This window comes from Herpailurus yagouaroundi, unplaced genomic scaffold (genome assembly GCF_014898765.1).
Source record: "Herpailurus yagouaroundi ecotype Mexico unplaced genomic scaffold, PumYag 166, whole genome shotgun sequence".
NCBI lineage: Eukaryota > Metazoa > Chordata > Mammalia > Carnivora > Felidae > Herpailurus > Herpailurus yagouaroundi.
The window spans coordinates 28,562,524-28,573,037 of record NW_024412407.1 but is presented as its reverse complement, the minus strand read 5'-3'; the positions used below and the strand labels follow the sequence as shown (position 1 = coordinate 28,573,037).

The following is a 10,514-nucleotide window of genomic DNA, read 5'->3' as shown; positions in this document are numbered from 1 at the left end:
AGAGCTCAGCTCAGTGGGGGGAACAAAGGCTCTGGCAAGTTCCATCTCCCTCTCCCATCCCCTAGCTGAAATTCCAAAGAGAACCAGTTCTTGTCACCGAACTTGCTTGCACTGAGCAAACGCCCAATGCTGTGTTCTGTGGATCCATCCCTCCGACGGGTCTGCCTCCTTCCTGGTGCCACAGGGCCCCTCCCTCAGGGAACCACTGATGGCAAAGCAAGCTAAGCCTACCCCTCCTGCCCCTGTGTACCTTGTGGATGCACCCTGGCTAATATGCCAGATCCCATTGAAGCAGCACCACAAGCCTGGCAGTGTGCAAGTGCCCAGACAGGGGCCACACCACTCCACAGTGAGTCCTGACCCTGGAAGAGGGGAAGATAAGGTACACACCAGTCTGATTGTGGCCCCAGTAGTGAGCTGAGGGCAGACATTGGGTCTGACTGTGGCCCTGCCCACCAACACAAGTTACTCCAGACAGCACAGGGGAAGTGCCCTGCAGTTTGGAGCTACCACAGGGACTATCAAAATGACAAAATGGAAGAATTTTCCTTGAAAGAAACTCCAGGAAGTAGCAACAGCTAATGAATTGATCAAAACCGATTTAAGCAATGTAATGAAACAAGAATTTAGAATAATAGTCATAAAATTGCTGGGCTTGAAAAAAGCATAGATGACAGCAGAGAATCTATTGCTACAGAGATCAAGGGTCTAAGAAACAGTCAGGAGGAGCTAAAAAATGCTATAAATAAGGTGCAAAATAAAATGGAGGTGGCCATAGCACAGATTGAAGAGGCAGAGGAGAGAATAGGTGAATTAGAAGATAAAATTATGAAAAAAGAGGAAGCTGAGAAAAATAGAGATAAAAAAATCCAGGAGTATGAGGGGAGAATTAGAGAACTAAGTGATGCAATCAAACAGAACAATATCCATATCATAGGAATTCCAGAAGAAGAAGAGAGAGAGAAAGGGGTTGAAGGTGTACCTGAACAAATCATAGCTGAGAACTTCCCTGATCTGGGGAAGGAAAAAGGCACTGAAATCCAAGAGGCACAGAGAACTCCCTTCAGATGTAACTTGAATCAATCTTATGCATGACATATCATAGTGAAACTGGCAAAATACAAGGATAAAGAGAAAATTCTGAAAGGAGCTAGGGATAAAGAGGCCCTAACTTACAAAGGTAGACACATAAGAATGGTAGTAGACCTATCTACTGAAACTTGTCAGGCCAGAAGAAAAATGGCAGGAAATCTTCAATGTGATGAACAGAAAAAATATGCAGCCAAGAATCCTTTATCCAGCAAGTCTGTCATTTAGAATAGAAGGAGATATAAAGGTTTTCCCAAACAAACAAAAACTGAAGGAATTCATCACCACTAAGCCAGCCCTACAAGAGATCCTAAGGGGGATTCTGTGAGTGAAATGTTGCAAGGACCACAAAGTACCAGAGACATCATTACAAGCATGAAAACTACAGACATCACAATGACTCTAAACCCATATCTTTCTATAATAACACTGAATGTAAATGGAATAAATGCTCCAACCAAAAGACATAGGGTATCAGAATGGATAAAAAACCAAGACCCATCTATTTGCTGTCTACAAGAGACTCATTTTAGACCTGAGGACACCTTCAGATTGAAAGTGAGGGGATGGAGCACTATCTATCATGCTACTAGAAGTCAGAAGAAAGCTGGAGTAGCCATAATTATATCAGACAAACTAGACTTTAAAGGCTGTAACAAGAGATGAAGGAGGGCATTATATGATAATTACAGGGTCTATCCATCAGGAAGAGCTAACAATTATTAATGTCTATGTGCCAGGTATGTGAGCCCCCAAATACAGAAAACAATCACAAAAATAAGCAATCTTATTGACAAGAATGTGGTAATTGCAGGGGATTTTAATACTCCACTTACAACAATAGATAGATCATCTAGACACAGGATCAATAAAGAAACAAGGGCCCTGAATGATACATTGGATCAGATGGACTTGACAGATATATTTAGAACTCTGCATCCCAGAGCAACAGAATATACTTTCTTCTCAAGTGCACATGGAACATTCTCCAAGACAGATCACACACTGGGTCACAAAACAGCCCTTCATAAGTATAAAAGAATTGAGATCCTACCATGCACACTTTCAGACCACAATGCTATAAATCTTGAAATCAACCATAGGAAAAAGTCTGGAAAACTTCCAAAAGCATGGAGGTTAAAGAACACCCTACTAAAGAATGAATGGGTCAACCAGGCAATTAGAGAAGAAATTAAAAAAATATACGGAAACAAATGAAAATGAAAATACAACCATCCAAACGTTTTGGGATGTGGCAAAGGCAGTCCTGAGAGGAAAATACATTGCAATCCAAGCCTATCTCAAGAAACAAGAAAAATCCCAAATATAAAATCTAACAGCATACCTAAAGGAAATAGAAGCAGAACAGCAAAGACAGCCCAAACCCAGCAGAAGAAGAGAAATAATAAAGGTCAGAGCAGAAATAAACAATATGGAAAATAAAAAAAAAAAACTGTAGAGCAGATCAATGAAACCAAGAGTTGGTTTTTTGAAAAAAAACAAAAACAAAAACAAAAAAACAAAACTGATAAACCTCTATCCAGGCTTCTCAAAAAGAAAAGGGAGATGACCCAAATAGATAAAATCATGAATGAAAATGGAATTATTACAACCAATCACTCAGAAATATAAGCAATTATCAGGGAATACTATGAAAAATTATATGCCAACAAACTGGACAACCTGGAAGAAATAGACAAATTCCTAAGCACCCACTCACTTCCAACACTCAAACAGGAAGAAATAGAAAACTTGAACAGACCCATAACCAGCGAAGAAATGGAATCAGTTATCAAAAATCTCCCAACAAATAAGAGTCCAGGACCAGATGGCTTCCCTGGGGAATTCTACCAGACATTTAAAGTAGAGATAATACCTACCTTTCTCAAGCTGTTCCAAAAAATAGAAAGGGAAGGGAAACTTCCAGACTCATTCTATGAAGCCAGCATTACTTTGATTCCCAAACCAGACACAGACCCAGCAAAAAAACAGAACTACCAGCCAATATCCCTGATGAATATGGATGCAAAAATTCTCAACAAGATACTAGCAAATCGAATTCAACAGCATATAAAAAGAATTATTTACCATGATCATGTGGGATTGATTCATTCCTGGGCTGTAGGACTGGTTCAACATTCGCAAATCAATCAACGTGATGCATCACATTAATAAAAGAAAAGAACCATATGATCCTGTCAATCGATGCAGAAAAAGCATTTGACAAAATTCAGCATCCTTTCTTAATAAAAACCCTTGAGAAAGTTGGGGTAGAAGGAACATACTTAAACATCATAAAAGCCATTTATGAAAAGCCCACAGCTAATATCATCCTTAATGGGGAAAAACTGAGAGCTTTCTCCCTGAGATCAGGAACACAACAGGGATGTCCACTCTCACCGCTGTTGTTTAACATAGTGTTGGAAGTCCTAGCATCAGCCATCAGACAACAAAAGGAAATCAAAGGCATCAAAATTGGCAAAGATGAAGTCAAGCTTTCACTTTTTGCAGATGACATGATAATATAAATGGAAAACCTGATAGACTCCACCAAAAGTCTGCTAGAACTGATACATGAATTCAGCAAAGTCGCAGGATGCAAAATTAATGTACAGAAATCAGTTGCATTCTCATACACTAATAATGAAGCAACAGAAAGACAAATAAAGAAACTGATCCCATTCACAATTGCACCAAGAATCATAAAATACCTAGGAATAAACCTAACCAAAGATGTAAAAGATCTGTATGCTGAAAACTATAGAAACCTCATGAAGGGGATTGAAGAAGATGCAAAGAAATGGAAAAACATTCCCTGCTCATGGATTGGAAGAATAAATGTCAATACTACCCAAAGCAATCTACACATTCAATGGAATCCCAATCAAAATTGCACCAGCATTCTTCTTGAAGATAGGACAAACAATCCTAAAATTTGTATGGAACCACAGAAGACCCCCAATAGCCAAAGTAATATTGAAGAAGACCAGGGCGGGAGCCATCACAATCCCAGACTTTAGCCTCTACTACAAAGCTGTCATCATCAAGACAGCATGGATTTGGCACAAAAACAGACACATAGACTAATGGAATACAATAGAGACTCCAGAATTGGACCCACAAAAGTATGGCCAACTCATCTTTGACAAAGCAGGAAAGAACATCCAATGGAAAAAAGACAGTCTCTTTAACAAATGGTGCTGGGAGAACTGGACAGCAACATGCAGAAGGTTGAAACTAGACCACTTTCTCACACCATTCACAAAAATAAACTCAAAATGGATAAAGGACCTGAATGTGAGACAGAAAACCATCAAAACCCTAGAGGAGAAAGCAGGAAAAAACCTCTCTGACCTCAGCCACAGCAATTTCTTACTTGACACATCTCCAAAGGCAAGGGAATTAAAAGGAAAAATGAACTATTGGGACTTTATGAAGATAAAAATCTTCTGCACTGCAAAGGAAACAATCAACAAAACTAAAAGGCAACTGACTGAATCGTAAAAGATATTTGCAAATGACATATCAGGCAAAGGGCTAGTATCCAAAATCTACAAAGAACTCACCAAACTCCACACCTGAAAAATAATAATCCAGTGAAGAAATGGGCAGAAAACATGAATAGACACTTCTCTAAAGAAGACATCCAGATGGCCAACAGGCACATGAAAAGATGCTCAACGCCGCTCCTCATCAGGGAAATACAAATCAAAACCACACTCAGATACCACCTCACGCCAGTCAGAGTGCCTAAAATGAACAAATCAGGAGACTATAGATGGTAGAGATGATGTGGAGAAACGGGAACCCTCTTGCCCTGTTGGTGGGAATGCAAACTGGTGCAGCTGCTCTGGAAAACAGTGTGGAAATTCCTCAAACACTATGACCCAGCAACAGCACTGCTAGGAATTTACCCAAGGGATACAGGAGTGCTGATGCATAGGGGCACTTGTACCCCAATGTTCATAGCAGCACTCTCAACAATAGCCAAATTATGGAAAGAGCCTAAATGTCCATCAACTGATGAATGGATAAAGAAATTGTGATTTATATACACAATGGAATACTATGTGGCAATTAGGAAGAATGAAATATGGCCTTTTGTAGCAACATGGATGGAACTGGAGAGTGTTATGCTAAGTGAAATAAGTCATGCAGAGAAAGATACCATATGTTTTCACTCTTAAGTGAATCCTGAGAAACTTAACAGAAGACCACGGGGGAGGGGAGGGAAGGAAGGAAGGAAAAAAAGTTAGAGAGGGAGCCAAACCATAAGAGACTCTTAAAAACTGAGAACAAAGTGAGGGTTGGTGGGAGTGGGAGGGAGGGGAAAGTGGGTGATTGGCATTGAGGAGGGCACCTGTTGGGATGAGCACTGGGTGTTGTATGGAAACCAATTTGACAATAAATTTCATATTAAAAAAATACACACATACACACACACACAATAATCTATATACGACAGAAACTTATATAGCAGGATGTTTTAAAATATTTATATATTTTTGAGAGAGAGAGAGAGAGAGAGCGCGAGCAGGGGGGGGGAGGGGCAGAGAAAGAGGGATACAGAACATCTGAAGCAGGCTCTGTGCTGAGTGGAGAGCCCAATGTGGTGCTCCAACTCACGGACCGTCGGATCATGACCTAAGCCAAAGTTGGTTGCTTAACCAACTGAGCCTCCCAGGTGCCCTTTATAGATTTTTTTTTTTTTTTTAACTAAAATCTTTTAAGCATACCAACACGAATTATTCTGAAATAGTATACCAAGCACTTCAGATTTCTCTAGAGAGCAAACTGTAAAACCTCTACCGAATTCTCATTCACCTTAAATGAGAATGGCTCAAAATAGTGGACTCTTGCCTTTGGTACCTTTCTAGTTTTTATTTTAGCACCCCTATTCTAGCTAGAATTTCTGTCTCAAACAACTGATAACTATGTGTCACCAGCTTAATAGAAAACTATTGTGCAACTCAGATGTCATTAATTAATAAGAGTTTACAAGTAGAGTTTTCAATTAAATGAAATAATCCCTAGATGAATGATCTGGTCAAATAATTCATAACCACTTACTACATTTTTTTAAATGTAGGCTCTGAGATTATAAACCCTTGGGAAACAAGGACATATACACCATGGATCCTGCCCTCAAGTGGGTCATCGTGTTGTAGATGGAGAAAGAAGTGAAAACAAATACTATATGATAAACATAAAAGGCATAGCCAAGAGGAAGTATAATTTAATTATAATGGGAAGGTTGCAGGGCACCTGGGTGGCTCAGTCAAGCATTAGGCTCTTGATTTTGGCTCAGGTCATTATCTCACAGTCGTGAAAGTGAGCCCCTTGTCAGACTCTGCACTGAGTGAGCTTAAAGGCTGTTTGGGATTCTCTCTCTCCTCTCTCTCTCTGCCCCTCCCCCACTCATGCACACATGCACGCTCTCTCTCTCTCTCTCTCTCAAAATAAATAAACATTAAAAAAACAAAAAATATAATGCGGAGGTTGAGAGGATTCATCAGAGACTTCACAGAAATAATATCTAAACCACATTTTGAAAGATTTGGGTAGGCTGGGTTTTTGTTTTTCCTCAAGTTTCCTCAGTGTTTTGGATTAACAAAAGGGATGACACAAAATATTTTTGTAATATTTGATTGGAATATTATATTGCAAAATTTGTTTCTATATTATTAATATATTTCATTATCATTTATTTGAGTTCATGTGACATATAGCATTCCAAAACAGGAATTAGCCTTAATTAGGCATTCTTGATGATGTTGCTGTTGAACTCAACAAGATATCTCCAGATAACCTCTTAAGAAAAAGTAGATTTAATAGAAATACTACAATAAGAGTGAATACCACCTTGACAAGTCTTAGCAGTATCTCTGAAAGTGGAGTAGGAAGAAGATTTATGGAATGTTAAGGTCCGGTCTCACATTCTTTAAGAAAGAATCTTTTAAGATGCATCTGGTTGGGACTGGGAAACGTCTGTTTCCCGTCTGTGATATAATAGGCTTTATAAAAGATAGAAAGGCTGGGGCACCTGGGTGGCTCAGTCAGTTAAGTGTCCAACTCTTGGTATCAGTTCATGTTGTGATCTCGCAGTCATAGGATGGAGCCCTGCATTGGGCTGTACACTCAGTTTGGAGTCTGCTTGGGATTCTCTCACTCTCCCTCTCCCTCTGGCCTTCCTCTGCTTGTGCTCTCTATCTCAAAATAAATAAACATTTTTTAAAAATAGAAAAGGCTAAAGGAAAATGTCCAAACTCACCAAATCATAAGAAAATATGCAGTTTATTCAGGAATTTATAGGAACTTCTTGATGTACCACAAATAAAAATAACTTCCAATAATGTCCCGAAAATATCTTGTAATTTCTCATCATTAGAAACTGGTGAAATCGGTCTGGTTTCACTTTTTTTTCTTTTGTCACCCAGGTGTTTCTTATTTTGTCCTGTTTGTACCTTGCTGCTTTAGTTTCAACATGGTCTGGTCGACATAGTCAGTCCTTGAATCAGAGCACATATTAATATTACAGGAAATTCTTAGGATATAATTGCTTAAAGATAAAATTTTCTTTCTTTTTCTTTTCTTTTTTTGCTTTATAAATAGTAGAGTTTTATACAAATATAAAGTTACACACCTTCAAAGCTATCACTTCAGTAAAGAAACTTGTTCAATTAAACAGCTTTAAAAATTTTTCAACAGTGTATAAATACATTCACAAAATAATATGTTGGTTAAAAGACTCCAACGAAGTTTATAGAAACTACAACAGAATTTATAGCCTTCTACAAGAGCTTGTAGATTGTTACATATATTGTTTTAAGAAATACCACTAATACAAATGCATGGTTTGCAATATCCCCATTATAGCAAGGAAGATTCATCAAATAAAAAGCCTTTTAGGCATTTATTATGCCAACTATTTAAATGATTATTCTTACTATGACGTAAGAATAATACTCTTTTAGTGATAAAAAATAGATTTCATTAGGCCAAGGACCACCGAAGAGCTTCCAGAAAGTTCCAAAGTAAGATCTGGCCATCCCTTTCAAAAAATAAATAGAACAGTAGCAATCTCTAGGTATCCCCTAAACATAAATTATGAAAATCCCATTCCAAATTAGTTGGGCATTAAGTACATGACTTACTACGAATAAAAATAAGCAAAATTAACAAACTATTTAACCACTGGCTCAATTTGGGTTTTTACCTGTGAGTACCTAAAATAAGTTTCATCACAAAGAATATATTAAGCTGTAAAATTACAATTATTTCTAACTTATGCATAAACCAACTTTTCACTCTTAATCACAGAAGCAAAACTTTCTTCTGACAATAATCTACAGAAATAATATGTATACACCTAGAGTTCTAAGACAGACTAAGAACATTCTGTATTCTGTGGATCAAAACGCAAAGCTCGGGGCGCCTGGGTGGCGCAGTCGGTTAAGCGTCCGACTTCAGCCAGGTCACGATCTCGCGGTCCGTGAGTTCGAGCCCCGCGTCAGGCTCTGGGCTGATGGCTCAGAGTCTGGAGCCTGTTTCCGATTCTGTGTCTCCCTCTCTCTCTGCCCCTCGCCCGTTCATGCTCTGTCCCTCTCTGTCCCAAAAATAAATAAACGTTGAAAAAAAAATTAAAAAAAAAAAACAACAAAAAACGCAAAGCTCTCCATTACATATATACATGAGTGCACTTTCATTAATTTGGGTTATATGGACATTACATGACTATATACATACATATATAGACATGAACCAATTTTGACAAGGTTTTTAACAATACCATACTTTCAAGTCCCGATGCTAGAAAGAAAATAAAAACTTAACATGAAAACTACCTTTTCACTTTTTTTAATGTTGATTTCTTTCTTTAAAAAAAATTTTTTTTAACGTTTATTTATTATTGAGAGACAGAGAGAGACAGAGCATGAGCATGGGAGGGGCAGAGAGAGGGGAAGACACAGAATCCAAAGCAGGCTCCAGGCTCTGAGCTGTCAGCACAGAGCCTGATACGGGGCTTGAACTCACAAGCCGCGAGACCATGACCTGAGCCGAAGTTGGATGCCCAACTGACTGAGCCACCCAGGCGCCCCAATGTTGATTTATTTCTGAGAGAGAGAGAAAGAGAGAGAGTGTGAATAGGGGGTGGGGTAGAAAGTGAGGAAGACACAGAATCCAAAGCAGGCTCCAGGCTCTGAGCTGTCAGCAGAGCCCAATGGGGGGCTCAAACTCACAGACTGTGAGGTCATGACCTGAGCTGAAGTCCCACGCTTCACTGACCGAGTCACCCAGGCGACCCACCTTTCCACTTTTTAAAGTAAAATTTAAACTGGAAAAACAACCTCAGCACTCCTCTTTGCAACATGTACTGAGTTCTAAAATTTTCAGGGTCAAGAATCTCTTTAGTTTGCTGGCAGTGTGACAGAACACTGGAGCTTTCTCTCACTCTCTTCAGGAAGTCTGATCATCTCCAGTGTTATGTCTTAAAAACTGCTTTCTGAGATAACATGGTTAAATTCTTTCTGCTGCCTGCTCTGCACCTGATGTGCATACAGGTTGGCACCTTGTAGCACCACGCCCGTGATAACCACCGCCAACCATTTCACTCTGCAGAATATCACCCACAGCAATGGACAGGCAGTAAGTCCTAACCAGAAGATTCTTGACTCAGGAGTAACAATTTTACTCTTGTGAAGATGCCTTCCTGAACTCAAACACCCAATGGCTTTTTCCATGTTCATTGATGTGCTTCTACCAAAGTAGACCAAACCATGAGTTTACTGTGACATTCTTGACTGCCCAAAAGTCACATGAAAACAAGATCATTGTCACCAAACAGGTGATAAAGCTGCTGCTGAACAATTCATAGAGAAGATAGACTACAGTTGCACTGACTTGAAAAAATAAATGAAAAAAATGATGTCACTGTGTGTCTGATTCTGGACTGACTTTCTTCCTTCCTTCCTTCCTTCCTTCCTTCCTTCCTTCCTTCCTTCCTTCCTTTCATCTGTCAGTTGTCTCCTCCTCTTCTGTGTCAAACAGGGAAACATCCTCAGTGTCATCATTACTGCCCTGGTGCAACATGGCAGCCCTCAGTGGTCAAATTTTCAAGGTGAAGTCTTAATAATCTGTATTTAAATGCATCCACTACTCAAAAATAGCCAGGTTTCTTTCCTGGGAACTATTACAGTTCTTTTCCAGTTGATATTTCTAGTTCTGTTGTCTTTGTTCACTAAAGAAGGGATAGGTTTCATATTATTGTATTGTTATAATTTATTTAAAGATATTTAAACATTCATAGTGTGCTATATAAAGTATATTATCTATCTCTTAAAGTTAGCTAAATAGTATTTAAAATACCTATTCAGGAATGTACACTGCTATTAAACCAGATTGGAAGGTTCTAATCCAGTGGTCCT

At 38.9% G+C, this 10,514-nt stretch overlaps 1 pseudogene; it reads right to left on the bottom strand.

Annotated features, from left to right (window-relative positions):
• Positions 1-9,548: 9,548 nt before the first annotated feature.
• On the bottom strand, positions 9,549-10,179 carry LOC121039085 (Golgi apparatus membrane protein TVP23 homolog B-like; annotated as a pseudogene).
• Positions 10,180-10,514: the final 335 nt, after the last annotated feature.